Source organism: Sus scrofa, chromosome 8 (assembly GCF_054392235.1).
Source record: "Sus scrofa isolate SSC_HxYL_T2T_F1_AM1 chromosome 8, Sscrofa_HxYL_maternal_Yorkshire_Landrace_v2.0, whole genome shotgun sequence".
NCBI classification, from domain to species: Eukaryota; Metazoa; Chordata; class Mammalia; order Artiodactyla; family Suidae; genus Sus; species Sus scrofa.
Window position 1 is genome coordinate 9,259,221 of NC_139390.1, and position 17,673 is coordinate 9,276,893.

Sequence of the window (17,673 nt, forward strand, 5' to 3'; positions counted from 1 at the left end):
GCTGTCCCAGAGGAAGTAATATAACATGGGGTGAAAAAACTCTCCTCTGCCAAAGGTCACGGGGAAGAACTCAGCTGTGAATCATCAGCAGCTAGTGCTCCCAGCAGCTGGAGAGTGGTGAGTATCAGATGAGATACTGCATAGGAAAGTGTTTATGAACAGTGTCATTTCACAGAAGCCAAATTGCTAGTAGCAAGATATTTCATAGATAGAAAGGTTTTTTTTTCCTTCTTCTTCTTCTTTTTCTGTTTTTGAGTTTTTGGGCCACACCTGCAGCATATGGAGGTTCCCAGACTAGGGGTCTAATCGTAGCTGTAGCTGCTGGCCTATGCCATAGCCACAGCAATGCCAGATCCAAACTGCATCTGCAAACTACACTGCAGCTTCCGGCAATGCCAGATCCTTAACCCACTGACTGAGGCCAGGGACTGAACCCACAACCTCATCGTTCCTATTGGATTCGTTTCCGCTGCACCACGACGGGAACTCCAGAAAAGGTTTTAACATTAGACCCACTCTGTTATCTTCAGTTTGTTCCTGATTCTTTCTGAGCTTTGGTTTAGCCTTCTGTAAAATGAGAATACATACAATATTTCTTGAAAGAGTGCTTTCAAATAAATTGAGTCAGTGTTAATGACAGGGTTTTATATATTGGGCAGCCCTGTTCCAAGGTAAGGAACTGTACTCTTATTCAGTCCAGATTTGCTCACTTAGTTCTTGGCTTCATTGAATTTGGGTGTAACTACGTAGATGACTTATAATAACAGTGGTGAGCTTGAGGGGAGTTCCCCTTGTGGCACTGCAGAAGTAAATCTGATTAGGAACCATGAAGTTGTGGGTTCAATCTCTGGGCTCGCTCAGTGGGTTAAGGATCTGGCGTTGCTGTGAGCTGTGGTGTAAGTCATAGATACGGCTTGGATCCTGCGTTGCTGTGGTTGTGGTGTAGGCCAGCAGCTGTAGCTCAGATTCGACCCCTGGCCTGGGAATCTCCATATACTGCAGGTATGGCCCTAAAAAGCAAAGCAAAACAAAACAAAACAAAACAAAACAAAAAAACAATCATGAGCTTGAAAAGGACACAGATTTTATTTGACTTGAAAGGTTATGTAGTTTAATATTCCTTTGCATTTTGGAAGTGACATGAAAGCCCATCCAAAAAGACGGCGAGAGTTGGCTCTGCTGGTGTAAACATTTCCGCTCACTGGGCTGGTCACGCTTGAATACTGAGTCTTGATTGTCCCCAAAGCATCCATGGTCAGGATCTGTCTCTCTAAGTAAAAGTCAGTGACAGTCTCCTGCAAGGGGAAGATTCGATTGCATCTCCAGAATGAAGATCGATACAATCACTGCAAGTAAACTGGCTCTGACCTTATCCTTTGTACGAAGGAAAAAAAAAATCAACAGGGCATGAAAAGTGTCAGCATTTTTGGTTTTGAGAGGTGAGAAGGGGGAACAGCTCATGCTGAACCAATCTTACTGAACTCCATCATTGGAGTTCAGCAAGATCATGAAGTTTCAAATTAGAGATAAATAGGTGGCAATGTGTTTAGGTCTGCTGTTGGAAATCCTAGCACCAATTCAGCTCAGTTCAATTGGAATCAGTTCAGTAAGCATTAAGTATCAACATTGTGTATGACTTTATGCTAGCTTTAAAAAATATAGCTGCTCACTTTGTTATTTTATGCCAGAATCTTCTAGGTGCTGGGAATAGGTATGTAGAGAGAGAAAGCTGTGAATATATAGTAAGTCTATTCTCATAGATGCTAAAGGATATGAATAAAAAACTGTAGAGGAAGAGACAAGCTATGTGTTCATAGCAAAAGTAGGTGCTTTTTGAGTTGGAAATTGCAGGACAGGGGAAAGTGTTTGGTTCATTTTGATAAGTATTTGTTGATGCCTATACTATATGCTGGCTCCTAGCATGGGCTCTGGTACTGGGGAGACAAGTAAAGAATCCTAGCTGCTCTCAGGGAACTCACAAGCATGATACAGCAAATGCAGGGAACAGTCTGAAAGAGCTGGTAACGTGGTAGAAGAGACAAGTGAGTTTATGAGGGAAGGTCTCATTTGTATACTTGTTCAACCTGTTTTCCAAGACAATCTTTGGTCTGGCTCCACTCATCATGTTTGCCCTCATAATGGCAGCGACACCCTCAGAAAAATGCCAGGGAACTGGAATTAAATAAGAACATGTGCAAAGATAGGGTGACGAATTTTCCAGCACATTTATGGATGAGGGTGCATGTATACAGTGGAATACAACACAATTGTTTAAAATGGTGCAAAGAAATACAACATGGGAAGTTCTTTATGACACACAGTTGAGTTAAAAATGTAGGTAATAGGCAGTTTCCCCTGAGATGCAGAAGGTTAAGTATCCAGCATTATCCTTGCAGTGGCCCAGGTCACAGCTGCAGCTGGAATTCGATCCCAGGCCGGGGAACTTCCACATGCTGCAGGCGTGGCCATAAAAAAGGAAAGTAAGGAATATTATAGTATTACAATGAGATCTCACTTCTGTAAATTTTTATTGTACATTCACAGGAAAGAATTTAAGAAGATGCTCTAAAAGGTTAACAATTGTTCTCTTTGAATGAAGTAATTATGAAGGGGTCTATGAATGGTTCCCTTCTCTTCTCTCCTCTCCTGCCCCTTCTCTTTTCTCTCTATCTCCATCCCTCTTTCCCTTTCCCCTCCCCTCCCCCTTTTATTGTCTTCCCACTCCCGCTCCTCTTCCTCCTTCTCCTTCTTCTTCGTCTTCTTCTGTTTTCCTCATGTGCATTCTTGTTCTTTTTCTGCAACTCATCTAAGTTACTTCCAGAGTTAAAAAAAAAAAAAGCCAAGACAAAGTTAATTTTAAAAAGCCCCTCCAAGCCAAGTAAACCCTTCTATAGTTCTGACAATCCTCCTTTTTATGGTATTTGTTCCTCGGGAGAAGCCAGTACTGTTGGAAGGATAGGTATTGTTGTTCTTGTTAATTTCCTCGGCCTGGTAATATTTTGAGGTTTTAACTGTTGCGCTTTCTTTACTCCCAGATCATAAGACACAAATGCTCTGCATAACTAGAGACGAAGGGTATAAATGCTTGCTGCAGAAAGATCTGGAGGTGTATTTTGCAGAACAAATTTTCCTATTGGCAGACATTGTGGGGGAGGGGGAAAGTGGTCACAGGCTGGGAAAGAGACAGGAAGGCACAAGAGAGAGAAATGGAGGGTGTCAGACCCCTGGGGCTACAAGGAGGGACCACCAGGTGACAGCCATTTGGTTTCATTCATCGATCTTCTAGTTTGGAGTGATGCTCGTCTAAGCCTGGGAGTCTGCTCAACTTCCCTGCCTCTGGATGGACACTGCCCGCCTTTTATCCTGAGCAACCCACTGTCAAATTCCCATTTTATAGATGGAGGAGCAAAAAGATTTTATGAGGCTGAGCACTGTTTACAAGTCACCAGCAGGGCTGAAGCTAGAAATTAAGTCTTATGATTCCCTGTTGAGAACTCCTTCCACTACCCCATAATACTGCCTACAATTTGATTTGTGGATTTCAGGTATTAAAAACCAACAGTTCTGCCCCTCATTGCTCCTTGGGCAATTACTCCTTCTTGTGATGAGAAATAAACAAGAGGGTGACAAGCTCCTAAAGTAGTTGTGTCGTTTCTAACCTGATCCTCCACTCCTGCAGCTAGAGACAGGGTTATTTCTGGTGAAATCCTTGTTGTAAAGTACACCAATCACTTTTACTTACAAATGATCTCTAATAGGTAATTATGTAATCAAGCCCTCTCATAAACAAGCCAGGCCTTGACATAGAGTGATGGGGTGCAGAAATATTTTAAATAAAAGAATAGCACACAGCCATTTATTTTGTAACCCAATTTTCAGGGTTGGGAACTGTATATTAATGGCAGTTTCAAGATTAGCAGCAAGCTAAATGTGAAACTCTCTGAGCCAATGCCTTTGACATAAACAAATGTGCAAAAATAGCATCTTGCAGTGGTTTGCAAAGTCTGACGGAGTTTCAGGGCTTTCTGCAAAGCAGAGGGTGCAAAGAGGACCAGATTCATCAAATTCTGACAGGGATCTGTTCAAAAGTAATGGTTTTGTCTACAAATGGAAACTACTAACAGCTTTCTCTGTCCATGGCGATCGTCTTTCCATCTGTTTGGGTTTCATAATCAGGTCGCCTTTGGAAAATTACAACACAGAGCATATTCTCCCGGCGCTCTGTTGTTGAGCGGAATATTCTGGGCCATGAAATGGTGACAACAGTGGAGAGTTTTTCTGCAAAAGCGTTACAACCCTTGAATCCCAAAAAGCTGCCCTGGTGCTGCAAGGCTCTGGTAGGAGGGGGGCAACACATTACATTGAGAAGAGTGCAATTTAGAAAACTGTCACATACACTTGAATGGGCACAGTCTAACACTTGCCGTGGCTTTGGAAGAACAGCTGCTGCTTTCTCTCTTCTTCCTTCGTTTTTCCTCATTGTTCTTTATTTCTCCCATCTCCCTACCAAAAAATATTATTATCTAATATATGCCAAGTCATAAGGGATCTGGAGAGCTCCTCAAGTCTGAACATTATTCCTTTGTATCCTTTGCCCAGAGCCCTGCTCATGGTGGGTGTTCAGTACCTAACTGATGAATAAATGAATGAAAGGTGGTCTGTTTTTTGTATGATGCTTCGTACCTTATAAAACCTTACATGCTTTGTAAAACATTTTCACTGATACTGTCCTCACATCCACAAATAAGCATGTCATTGTCTCAATGTGTTATCTCAAGAGGCAGGTGCTAAGGTGGCATTAAATATACTAGAGAGAGGAATTATGGTGATTGGCTTGGAGGAAAATGGTGAAGGCACAGTGGAAAATGGGTGAATCGTCAGACCATGGTGCAGGTTTTATTCCCATGGAGGAGAGCGGAAGGGATTTTGTAGCAAAAGTTTTTGTCTGATGTGAAAGAAAGAACGTTTCGAGAAGGCTGATGGAGGGCCTTTAGGCCAAAGCCACTGGTTGGAGGAGTCCCACATCTCCCAGCAGTGTACCTGCCTCTCCCAGAAGTGACTGTGCAACATTCAGACTTTGGCTGGTTGCACCAGTATGGTGATGGATTTCGGACAGCATGGCTGGGGCCCTCGGCCAATGACATTCCATGCAGTGGGAGATCTGAGAGGTCCATTTTTATGGCCACCACCTTCTATTTTAGAGATAAGGAAACTGAGATGCAGAGAAATTCTCAAAGTCCCATGAGAGGCAGAGTAGGGATTAATGTCAGGCTCCTGAACACTTACCCTTTTTTTTTTTTCTCACAGACATAACTGGCTTCCTTTTTACCACTGACTCATCTGATTGGGAGTGTTTGGTGGGGAAGGAAGAGAACATGGCAGTTGAAACACTGGGTGGGCCACACAACTAGCAGGGACGTGAGAAGAGGTGGGGTGGGGTTTCGTTTACTCGTGGTTGAAAGCAGAGCATAAAGCTGGAAGGTGACGACTAGATGTCTCATCCTAGAGTGGAAGTATGTGAGACATTTATTCTGCCTTAATTAAAATATGCCACGCATAAAATCAAAAGTTTTGATAATTAAATAGCAGGTTAGGCTCTAGAGAATCACTTAAGCTTCCTGAAGGTAGAGATGTTCTTGGCTCCTTTTTTCCAAGACTGTTTTTTGAGCACCTTGGCAGTGCTTGGCACAGATGCCTGATGCAATTACCTGTCTTTGTTGAATGAGTAAGTGTAATTCTAGCCTTGGGAGGACCTTAGGGAACATCCAGTGTACTTGCGAAGATAATGAGCCACTGAGTAATTGGTAGGTCAATTCTCAGAGGGAAGGAGACCCTGAAACTCCTGACTCCCTGCACAGGGGTCTGTCCCCCTCCCATCTGGGGCCACTCTGAGATGAGGGCTCTGCTTTGCTTACCCAGCAGAAAGTAGATACGTATTGGAGCCTCTCAGCATCTTTGACCAAAAGGAACACTTAGTTCATCCATTTTTTGAATTTAAACATCACTGTGGTGAGTAGATTAGAACCAAATTCTCAAACAAGACTGGATGGGTAGAACAATGAATCATTTAGAGAAAAGCAATGCATGAAACCTAATAGGATGAGACCAATCTTTTGGGACAATCATGAAAAACCCCAGATGCCAGGTCGTAGACAGCAGAGACTTGGAGGGGAACCGACAAACATGTTAATTGCCATTTGGTAGTTTTTGGAAAATACCAGCCTTGAGGGGTTACACTGCAGAACGCAATGTTGATTCACTTCTCCACTTGGTGAATATTTACTGAGCACCAACTCTGCACCAGGCAGTAGGCTAGGCTCTGAAGGATATCAGCAAATAAGACTCTAGTCTTTCCTTTAGACAGTAGAGCATCTAGTGAGAGACAGGCAGTAAATGCACTAACACAATAACTTCAGATAGTTGGAAATGTTATCGGAGAAATACCCAGGGTATGGGAAGTGGGACAGATATGTGGTGATGGGGGGACTATGAGGCAGTGAAATTAACCTGAGACCTGAATGAGAAGAAGGAATTATCTCTGTGAAGATTGGAAGCCAAGAGGTCCAGGGAGGAAGAAGTGCAGATGCAGATGTGCACCCAACACGACCCTGAGTGTTTGAGAAGAAAGGCTAGTGTGGTTGGAGCATGGTCTGGGGGACATAACCAGATGTGGGATGAGAAGTAGGGAGGTTCCAGATTCTTTGGGACTTGGCAGACAGAGCAAGGAGTTTCGGTCTTATTTGAGTGCCAGGAAGCCATTGGAGGCTTTTAAGTGGGAAGGTTTCAACCTGGTTGATAGTAACAAAAAAAATTGATCATCAGGAAGGCTGGTGTGGAAGCAGGGAGACTAGTTTAGTCTGTTGCCAGAGTCCAGGTGAAAGCTAGAGGGGACTTGGGCTGAGTCAGATGGACAAGCTGGAAAGAGCCAGGTGGACCCTATGGCAAGAGGGATTTCTAGCTGAGGCTGGTAGCATGCACAAGGCAGAGAGGAGACGATGTGGGTTTTTGGGGCTTATACGTGTTTGGCAGAGGCTGCAATATTGGGTAGCAGGCAGGAAAAGATAGAAAACAGGGAGGGTGACCTCTACTTCCCAGAGCTATTGAGACTACAAGACACTTCTGTGCCCTTGGTTTTCTCCTTGGTTTTCAGTAACATGGAAAGTGGTGTCACAATGCAATCGCTACAGTATCTTCCACTCTGTGGTTCCCACGCAACCTGGGATGTGAAACCTGATTGAAATGTCTTGTGCCTGTGGCACGGGCAAAGCTGGGGCTTTACCACATGGATGTTCATGGCCCTGGGTGCTGGGAGTATGCTTTTCAAAGGCAGAATTATAAGTGAATAATGGAAAGAGGTATTGGGTAGCGCCAAGTGTTGAAAACTCTTTTCCTGAGCAACAGACAACAGGTTACAAGAGACCCCTGTCTCAGGCTGTTTACTTCTATTTTCTTTTTTTTTTTAAATTATAGTTTATTCACAATTACATATATATACACAAACACACACATTCTTTTTCTCATATTATCTTCTATCATGTTCCATCACTAGTGATTGAATATACTTCCCTGGGTTGCACAGTAGGACCTCATTGCTTATCCATTCTAAATGGAGTGGTATACATCTACTAAACCCCAAATGCCAGTCCATCCCATTCCTTCCCAATCCCACTTGGCAACCACAAGTCTGTTTTCTATGTCTGTGAGACTGTTTCTGTTCTGTAGATAGGTTCCTCTGTGCCATATTTTAGATTCCCCATAGAAGTGATATCATATGGCATTTGTCTTTCTCTTTCTGACTTACTTCACTGAGTATAAGAATCTCTAGTTGCCTCCCTGGTGCTGCAAATGACATTAATTTGTTCTTTTTTTATGGTTGAGTAGTATTCTGTTGTGCGTATGCATCACATCTTCTTAATCCATTCATCTGTCAATGGACATTTGGGTTGTTTCCATGTCTTGGCTATTGTGAATAGTGCCGCAGTGAACACAGGGGTGCATGTATCTTTTTGAATTGTAGTTTTGTCCAGATGTATGCCCAGGAGTGGGATTGCTAGATCATATGGTAGTTCTGTATTTAGTTTTCTGAGGAATTGCCTCCCTACTGTTTTCCATAATGGTTGTACCCAGGCTGTTTACTTGTTTCCCTGTCCTTGTCAGAGCTGCATCTCACTGTCCTGAACACAGAAAGCCCTCCTACAGAAAACAGCAGAGGCCAAGACATAATGATTACCAATTTTTTTTTAAAGAGGCTCCTTGATAAGAACAATGGCTACTACATGCCAGATGTGGGTCCCAGAAGTTCATTTGTAGCTACTGATGTAATTGCGCCAGTCTATTAGGTTGATGACATTATCCTCCTCATTTTAGAGACAGGAGAAGGGAAGACACAAATGGCAAGTCATTGCTTGAAGCCTCATAGCCTTCCCACAGCTGCTATCACCTGTGAAGTTGTAGAAAGCACCCTAGACTCAGCCTTTAAGAGCTGGGTTCTGCCATTGGGCATGGTACGACCTTGGCTTTCAAACCACCTCACAGTCATTCTTGCTTGATTTCCTCAGGGAGCTGTTGTGAGCATTGAGATAAATTGTGTAAAGAACCTGGTGCAATTTAAATGTTAGTCTTCTTCACACATCAAGATGCTTTGAAAAGCACAGTTTTAAGAAAAAATTAATATCACCCCCTGAGTATTTTTAGGCAATTGATTTGGTTTTGTACAAAAATAGCATGTGATGTGAAAATATTTGTAGCATGAAAGAATTCTTAGGGTTTTGGTTTTCTGTACATATGTGGAGGGAGGTGTTGAAGTAAATGTTTTCTCTGGAGCTTAGAAAACAGTGAGTCAGGAATATGAACATGTTGACATTAATTTTGGGCAATATTTCCTTCACTTTATGACGTCAACACTGAAGATGGAAACCAAATATTTATTAAATGCTTGGCCATGTTCGAGGCACTTTGGCAGAAAGCGAAGGGAATGGGGATGCACCACGTGATTGATTCTTTCTAGGAGCTTGCTGTCCACCATCCAGTGCATTGACAGAACAGGTGATCGCCTGCTGGAAAAAAGAGGAGATCTTGCAATCTGGTGTGTGTGTGTGTGGGGGGGGAGAAATTATTTTCATGTTAGATTAAAAATGTCAAGATGGAGTTCCCGTCGTGGTGCAGTGGTTAACGAATCCGACTAGGAACCATGAGGTCGCGGGTTCGGTCCCTGCCCTTGCTCAGTGGGTTAAGGATCCAGTGTTGCTGTGAGCTGTGGTGTAGGTTGCAGACGCGGCTCAGATCCCGCGTTGCTGTGGCTCTGGCGTAGGCCGGTGGCTACAGCTCTGATTCGACCCCTAGCCTGGGAACCTCCATATGCCGCAGGAGCGGCCCAAAGAAATAACAAAAAAAAAAGACAAAAAAAAAAAAAAATGTCAAGAAACCCTGGTCTAGGGTCTCATGGAAAGATCCATGAACGAAAAAAATTAATCAGAAGTTTGTGGGAATTATAACTTTTATAGATAAAGAACGTGTAACCAAACACAAGTCAAGGGGCTCCTGGGTCTGTGTTAAGCCGCCCAGGCAGTGATTTACTATTTTATGCCTCCTTTTTTATAACAAATATTTATTAACACATTTTTCATTTTATCGAAAAGATAATATAACCCACCTACAATATAATTTGAAAAGCAAATCAATATACTCCTCCAATACAGCAAAAGGAGAAATTAAAGGAAAGCAATGTAAGATAAAGTAGACTTGATGCTTGGACAATGTGGGAGTTGGGCACTGACCCTCTACATGGTGGAAAATCCATGTATGACTTTACAGTTGGCCTTCCGTACCTGGAATTCCACACCTGTGGATCCATCTCAACCTCTGATCGTGTAGTACCACGGTATTCATTTAGCGAAAAAAATCTGTGCATAAGTGGACCCCTGCAGTTTAAACCCATGTTATTCAAGGGTCTACTATAGTATGCATAACATTTTAGTATGTAAATACTCAGACTATTCTAGAGAAATGGTGGACTCATCAAATGCTTGTGCCTAAGATGACCTCATCGACACACTGGGTGACTTGGTGCTGGCTGTTTGTGGGGTTACCTCAGGTTTCCTCTGTGTGGCTTTGCTCTGCAGGTGGCATTTCACTGGTCAGTAGTTTAGCCCAGCCTCCTTCACAAAGCAGCTGGCTTCCAAGAGAGTGAAAAAGAAGCCCAAGGCTTTCAAGCTGTAGGGTTTGAAGTCACACAGCATCGCCTTTTGCTGCATTCTAGCCATCACAGAATGTCACAGGGCTATCCCCGGAATATTCCAGGATGGGAATAGGTGGGAAATAGGCTCCACCTCTTTCTGGAAGGAGTGATAAAGTCATATTGCAAATAAGCATGTTGGATGAAAGGTCATTGTTGTCATTTGTGGAAACACCCATTATAGAATAAGAGCCCTGAAAAGTAAAAATGAAAAGGAGTAATTAATTAATTTGTTTAATTAATTTATTTATTTTTGCCTTTTCTAGGGCTGCTCCCTTGGCATATGGAGGTTCCCAGGCGAGGAGTCTAATCAGAACTGTAGCTGCCGGCCTACGCCACAGCCACAGCAACGCGGGATCTGAGCCACGTCTGCGACCTACACCACAGCTCACGGCAATGCCAGATCCTTAACCCACTGAGCAAGGGCAGGGATCGAACCCGCAACCTCATGGTTCCTAGTCAGATTTGTTAATCACTGAGCTACGGGAACTCCATCAATTTATTGAATTATTTCTGTGTACCTGGAAGGAACAAGTGGAAGCTATCTCCTGATGTCTGTCCTGTCTCAGTTAAATAAGATGCCAGATGGTTAGCTAAGAGCAAGGAAGTGGAGGTAGATGACAGAACTTTAGGCGAGAAACAGCCCAGGAAGTGGGCGAGATGGTTGACTGGGAAGATGCAGTCTAGTTCATGATCAGCAGTGGGGACTCTGGGAGTTAGTGCTCTTGAATTCAACATGGAACCGCCCATGTCTTTTCATGTTTTCCTTCAGCCATTTTTCAAGCAGAGAACAAGTGGAAAATGAATTATCTTTAAACATTGTTTAGGGTGTGTTCGTTTCTTTTTTTCCAAGAGTGAGAGAAAGAAAAGTTGAGTGTATAAGTAGGGTAGTGTTTATAAAGATGGGCTATGGATTTTAATTTTGAATAAGAGCGAAGGAATAAGGGATGGTGAAAATGTGGAATCAATTTTAATCTGAGTGGGTTTGAGGGATGGTTGGAATGAGCATCGCAGGAAAAAGTTGAATATGGAGCTGGTAGTACATGTGGGATTTTTAAACACGGTATTTTAGAGGAATAGCAGTAGAATGTCATGGTCTGGGAAGTGACAGTGCAGTGAGTGACTCAAGCATGATGAAAGACATAATTGTAGGAGAAGAAGTCAAAGAATTGAGAAGCTAGGGTGTTGGATGGATCGTCTATATTGGTAATGAAATCACCAACCTGAAATTCTTTCTATTGCTATTTACCAGGAACTTCTTAGTTCCTGGAACACTGAATTCTCAGGGGATATTTGTTGAATGAAGACTTGTTCCATAGTAACAATCAAGTTACAATCTGAAGCTAGTTTCACATGTGCACAGGTGAGGCAGAAAAAGAAATGGATCCTATTCCACAGCAAGCCAAAATGTGGATATTGACCTCTAAAAATAGAGTGTAGCAAATTAGCTCTTTGGGGGAATTTCTTGGTAAATTCTCTCTCCCTGGACCCTGCAAGCACTGAGCTGTCCAAAGCCCCAACAATATGAATTTGAATGTCATTGATAATCACTTTTCTCTTAAAATTTTTTTTTCTATTTTTATCTAATTAGGTCTTTGGAAAGAAGACAAACATAAGAAAAGGGTATTTTGTACAGAGGTGTTGAAAGGGAAAGGAGTTAGTGGAATTTGGATTTTTCCTCATTGTTATTATGGTCCCTGGAGCTTATTTTTTTTTTTTCCCAATTAAAAATGAGAGCTGACCCTCTCTTAAGAAATAGTGAGTACTGTGAGACTACAGGGCTAAATTTGTACTTATAAATGAATTGAGTCCTCAACCTTTGGGACTTGGTTTGTTTGGAAGGTGGCATAAATTTTCCCACAGAAACAATGTTATATCTGAAAGTTAAGTTCCTAGGCAAGCCAATTTAATCATAAAGTCTCCAAAGTAAAGGGTATTATTTTGGGAGTTCCCTGGTGGCTCAGTGAGTTAAGGACCTGGTATTGTCATTGCTGTGGCTGGGGTGGCTGATGTGGCATGAGTTTTATCCCTGGCCTGGAAATTCCACGTGCTGTGGGTATGGCCAAAAGAGAGTATTGTTGTGTTGTATCTTAATAAATAGGACTGTAACATCTTATAATATTGTATTAATATAATTGGGGGGGATAGTCTCTCCTTTCCTTTGAAGAACATTTACCTTGTATAATAGGCTATTTTACCAAGATTCCTTCCATTTTAAGGAGGAAGTAGGGTCTGGGTTGAAGTGTTGGAAGTGAGTCTTTTGTTTGGCCCTCATCTTATATTTCTCTAGCAATAGAATGTCTGGGAGAGTGCTGGGAGGGAGAATAGGAGGTCAGTCATTCCAGAAGCTCATTTGGCCATGAGTCCAAGTATCATTCCACAAACCAGCTTTATCAACAGTAATGCAGATGCTGTATTTTAATTCCTGTCTATCTAGGTCTGCTTACCTACTGGACCAGAATCCTTAGGTGAAAGGGACCTGACATATTGTTATCCTCAAACCTCAACAATATTATACAGCATTCCACCAAGATGCACTTGGGTGATGTACTTCATGGATGGAAGGGAAGGTAGATTTTCCCACTAAACTCATCTGATGCTTCCGCCTCTCCTCACTGTTTGAGTTTTTCCCTGCAGGTGACACTGTGGCCCCTCTCCTATGTCCTTCTTCTGCCACGACTGTCATGTCCTTGGAGGAGAGATATGGGGTAGTTTTTCTTTTTTAAAAAAACACCTTTTATTATAGTTGATTTAAAATGTTCTGTCATTTTTTGCTATACAGCAAAGTGACCCAGTCATACATTTGTGTATCTGTTTTCTCATATTCTATCATGTTCTTTCACTAGTGATTGAATACACTTCCCTGTGCTGTACAATAGGACCTCATTGCTTATCCATTCTAAATGGAGTACTTTGCATCTATTAACCCCCAAATCCCAGTCCATCCCATTCCCTCTCCCTTGGCAACCACAAGTCTGTGCTCTATATCTGTGAGACTGTTTCTGTTCTGTGGATAGGTTCATCTGTGCCATATTTTAGATTCCACATGTAAGCGATATCATATGGTATTTGTCTTTACTCTTCACTGAGTATGAGAATCTCTGGTTGCCTCCCTGTTGCTGCAAATGGCATTAGTTTGTTCTTTTTTATGGCTGAGTAGTATTCTGTTATGTATATGTACCACATCTTCTTAATCCATTCCATGGATGTAGATCTTCTTAATCTACTTGTCAGTGGACATTTGGGTTGTTTCTATATCCTGGATATTATGAATAGTGCTGCAGTGAGACATGGTATAATTTAATAAGTTCTGGAAAAAAGCTTCCCCTCTTGTCACCATTCAGCCTATCTGCTATTCATCCATCCATTCTTTGTTGGGAGGCAGTGTGGTTTGTGGAAAAAAGAATAACTTTGGGGCAGACAGTTTGATTAGGCTTGGGTTGACTACTGGTTTGGGAGCCTTGGGAACTTAACTGGCTACCTGAAACTCAGTTTCCTTATATGGAAAATAAAAGATGCCAGCTTGAAGAACTCCTATATGGATTAAGTGTGCTCACCATGCATATATGGCACTATTAGGTATATTAGCATGGATATTGCCGCTCTCTTACTAACTTTAGGGGATAGCAGTGATCTACATTTTGTAAAATGAGATAGCCAAGGCTCTGAGAAGTTGCGTAAATTGCAGAGCTAGGATTGACACCCAGGCTGGTCTGACTCCCATCACACTGTTCTCATGGAGGGCCCGTCTTGTCATTCGCAACAATGGGCTTGTTAATTGAGGTTGCCACTGGTGCCATGAACAAAGCCTTGTCTGACAGAAAGAAGGTGCTTATTAAAGGTATGTTGAGCCTTTTCCAGGCTCTACCCAAGAATAATTTTGACTTAGGGTGGTAAAGTTTTGCACAAGAAACAATGTCATTTTCTTCCTTTCTGAGATACCAGTAAGCCCCATTTAAAATGACTATTTTTCAGAAGTTCCATTGTGGATCAGCAGTTTAAGAACCATACGTAGTGTCAGGGAGGATGAGGGTTTGACCCCTGGTCTCTCTTGGTGGGTTAAGGATCCAGAGTCGCCATAAGCTGCGGCTAGGTCACAGATGCAGCTTGGATCCCGAGTTGTTGTGGCTGTGGTGTAGGCTGGTGGCTGTAGCTCTGATTTGACTCCTGGCCCAGGAAATTCCATGTGCTGCATGTGTGGCCATAAAAAGAAAAAAAAAATCTCTACTTTTAAGACCATGATTGGAAAAAGATATAATGGGTGGAATGCTAAATCTGGGAATCTCAACCAGATTAGAAATGGATGTCAAAACCAAAATAATGTAGTATAATAGTAAGCAAGTAGAGAGAGACGTGCAAGACATCATTTTGGTTTTTTAATAATTGGAAATGAGATAGAATTTTGTTCAAGATAAAAATATGGCTGATTGTGGTTTCTTGTACCACACGGTGACTCTCCTGAGGTCCACTGATCTGAGCAAAAGTGACTTTATCATCACACAGCACACAACTTTCAATCACTGAACAAAACAAATAGGAGGAGTTAACTAGGGCTTTAGAGGGTTTTAGGTTACAGGTAACTTCTTGATGAGAAAGTCAGTAATGGGAATATTTTTCTGTGTAAAGTTCAAAAAGTTGACCCAATCTCTCCCTCAAAGGATTCAACTGTCTTTCAGGAATTTATTTTACTTATAGAAGGGAGAGATGGGGAGGCAAAATCATAAAAAAGGGAGAATGAAACCTGCTGAAGGAGATTGTGAAATGGAAAGATGCACAAAAGGAGAAGAGGAATTGACAGCCATAGAACAAATAGGTGCTACCTATGATAGAGAAAAAATAAAAAAAAAAAACACAAAAATGTTATGGCTTGGGGTGGCTTCCAGCCAACTTGATGAACTGTATTTGCTTTTTTCATTAGAAGCTCCTGGGAAAGATGAAATCATTTCTCGATTGGAATTTGATTCCTTGTTAGCTGTGTAGGTGGGAAATAACTTTGGATGGCACTGCTGGTCATAAGTGCTCCAGGTACGTTCGTGTCTCGCTCCTATATTGCAGCCATCTGTTGGTAATAAATCTCTGTGTGATTGGCGTCTGTGGGCGGGGAGGGACAACAGCTCATTGGATTCAGGGAACTGTGCATACATTTTTTTTTGTTCAAAAAAGATCCCTGGTACTAGGGATGCCAATTCCCTCTAGGAACTGTGAGTCTCAGAGAAATAGTTATTTTTACACAGGATGGCGGTGGAGTTAGAAGCTTCTAGCACCACCAGTCAAGCTTGTGTGAGTTTAGACAAAAACTTAATAACTCCGTGTCTCAATTTTGCAAAACAAAAGGAAAAAAAAAAAAAAAAAGAGGACAATATCCCCCCCCTAAGGTTTTGGTAAAGGGCAAATACAATTACATTAAAACAAGGCTTAGTATAGTATCTGGTACTACATGGTAAGTTGAATCCATCAGAGTTCATTCAGGAAAGCAGGAATTTTAACTAGTAATTTTAACAGAGATAATTTAATATGGAAAACTGATTAAATAGGAATAGGAAGATGAAATAGGAGGGGAAAAAACCTCCCAAACCCACTGAGACACCAAGGATACGTAACTGGAGAAATAAAGGAAAGAGGTTATCAGAACTTGAAGGAGAGGATTGGGACCAAGGCGTCTGGGGTGGGGACCCTGGTCAGCCTGCACCAGTGTTTCTGATGGAGCACAAGGAGGCTAATCCTGAGAGTATGGAAGAACTCTACATCCATCCATCCACCCATCTACCCATCAATCCATTCATCATCCACCCATCCGCACATCCATGCACCCATCCGCACATCCATCCATTTCATTCATTCTCCCTTTACTCTTTCCGTTCCTGCCATCTGTCCAGCCCACAGATATCTAGAGCGATGTGCCTCCCTACAATACAGCAGACCCAGTACTCAGGGCTGGAACTATTACAGATGTTTTCTGTATAGTTCCTGCACTCAAGGTGCTCACAGTCTAATAGAGGAGACAGGTAGATTAAAAACCAAACTAAAAACAGTAATGTTTTTATAGAAGTATAAACCAAGTACCAGTTTTTTGGTCTGATGGATATTATTAAATATAAACCTAAAGCCGCAGAAAAAGCAGTTCCTGGGATGTTCAGTGTAGCACCTTAACTAGGTAGTGAAGAGCAGGTTTCAGAGCCTGGATCTTGCCATTACTGAATGTAATTTAGCAAGTTCCTTAAACTTCTTCTGTGCTTTTATTTCTTTAAATTTGAAAATGTGACTACTGCAGCTCCCATTGTGGCTCAGCAGAAATGAATCCGACTAGCATCCATGAGGACGCAGGGTTGATCCCTTGCCTTGCTCGGTAGGCTCTGATCCCACGTTGCTGGGAGCTGTGGTGTAGGCCAGCAGCTATAGCTCCAATTCAGCCCCTAGCCTGGCATCCTCCAAGTGCTTCAGGTACAGTCCTAAAAGGCAGGAAAAAAAATGTGACTATGGTACTTAGCTCATAAGATTACCAGTAGGATTAAATAAGTCAATGTCTATAAAGAGAATCATGTTTAGCATCAATATCTAGCATTTAAAAATGTTGGCTAATATCAATATTTGTATAGTACCTTAGAGTTTAAATTTAGCATTGCATTTAATTATTAAAATCTCTTCCTGCCCTGGGGCAATAGACAGGGTAGTTGTTGCTTTCCAAATGGGACAGTAAGGTCCAGGGAGGTTATTTTGGGGGGGGGGGGGCGAATTGCAGAGCATTGGAGCTAGAAATCTATCTTAGTGCTTTTTCTATAATGTTCTTTCTCTTATGCTATGAAGCATCATATAATGACTTGGAAAAGCAACTGTTCCCAAGAGTCATAGCTACTGACTGGCTGCAGTTGTGCTGACTGCAAACATAGCTGAGTGACACAGGCTGCAGACTAACCAAGTCACCGCTGCTTTGCCCACATCTGCCACTCAACACAAGGTCCCTGGTGATCAGGGGACAAAAGGCGTGGGTCAAGGAGCTGCCAAACACCAAATATACATCTTAATTGGTTGCAGGCAGTTACCTCCAACCAAGTCCTTGAAGGGAAAATGGCTCCACAGGGGTCCATAGAATTAGGAATCCAATGTCCTTTAAAATCAAAACTAGCTTTAGAATTTGAAATCACTCAGGAGTGAGGTATTTTTGATTGATATTCCATTCAAAATGTGGTTAGCTTTCCTTGATCATTTCATTTGTCTTTGGGGTCTGTTCCTGTGGAAATGCATCAGAACTCTGAATGCTGAGACGTGCAAAGTTGGGAGAGAAGCAGGCAAGGGTGTCAGAGCAGAGTGGTTCCCAGGAAGGGAAGCACAGATCACATTTCTAGACGTACATCATTATTCAATTAGCCCTAGATAAATTAACAAGTCTTCATGGAACTTCATGTAGTGCACATTAGCATCTTTGCATATAATTTGATGAG

At 42.1% G+C, this 17,673-nt stretch overlaps 1 protein-coding gene across 14 annotated transcripts in view; it reads left to right on the forward strand.

Annotated features, from left to right (window-relative positions):
* Positions 1-17,673, forward strand: part of LOC110262057 (uncharacterized) — a 333,859-nt gene that overhangs the window by 78,862 nt on the left and 237,324 nt on the right. The window contains exon 1 of one of the 14 annotated variants that reach the window (XR_014813637.1): positions 15,153-15,259. The exons of the other annotated variants lie outside the window; for them this stretch is intronic. The gene's annotated coding sequence lies outside the window, so the exon portion shown is untranslated. Of the gene's footprint in view, positions 1-15,152; positions 15,260-17,673 lie in introns of those variants that run through there. 14 annotated transcript variants of the gene reach the window in all.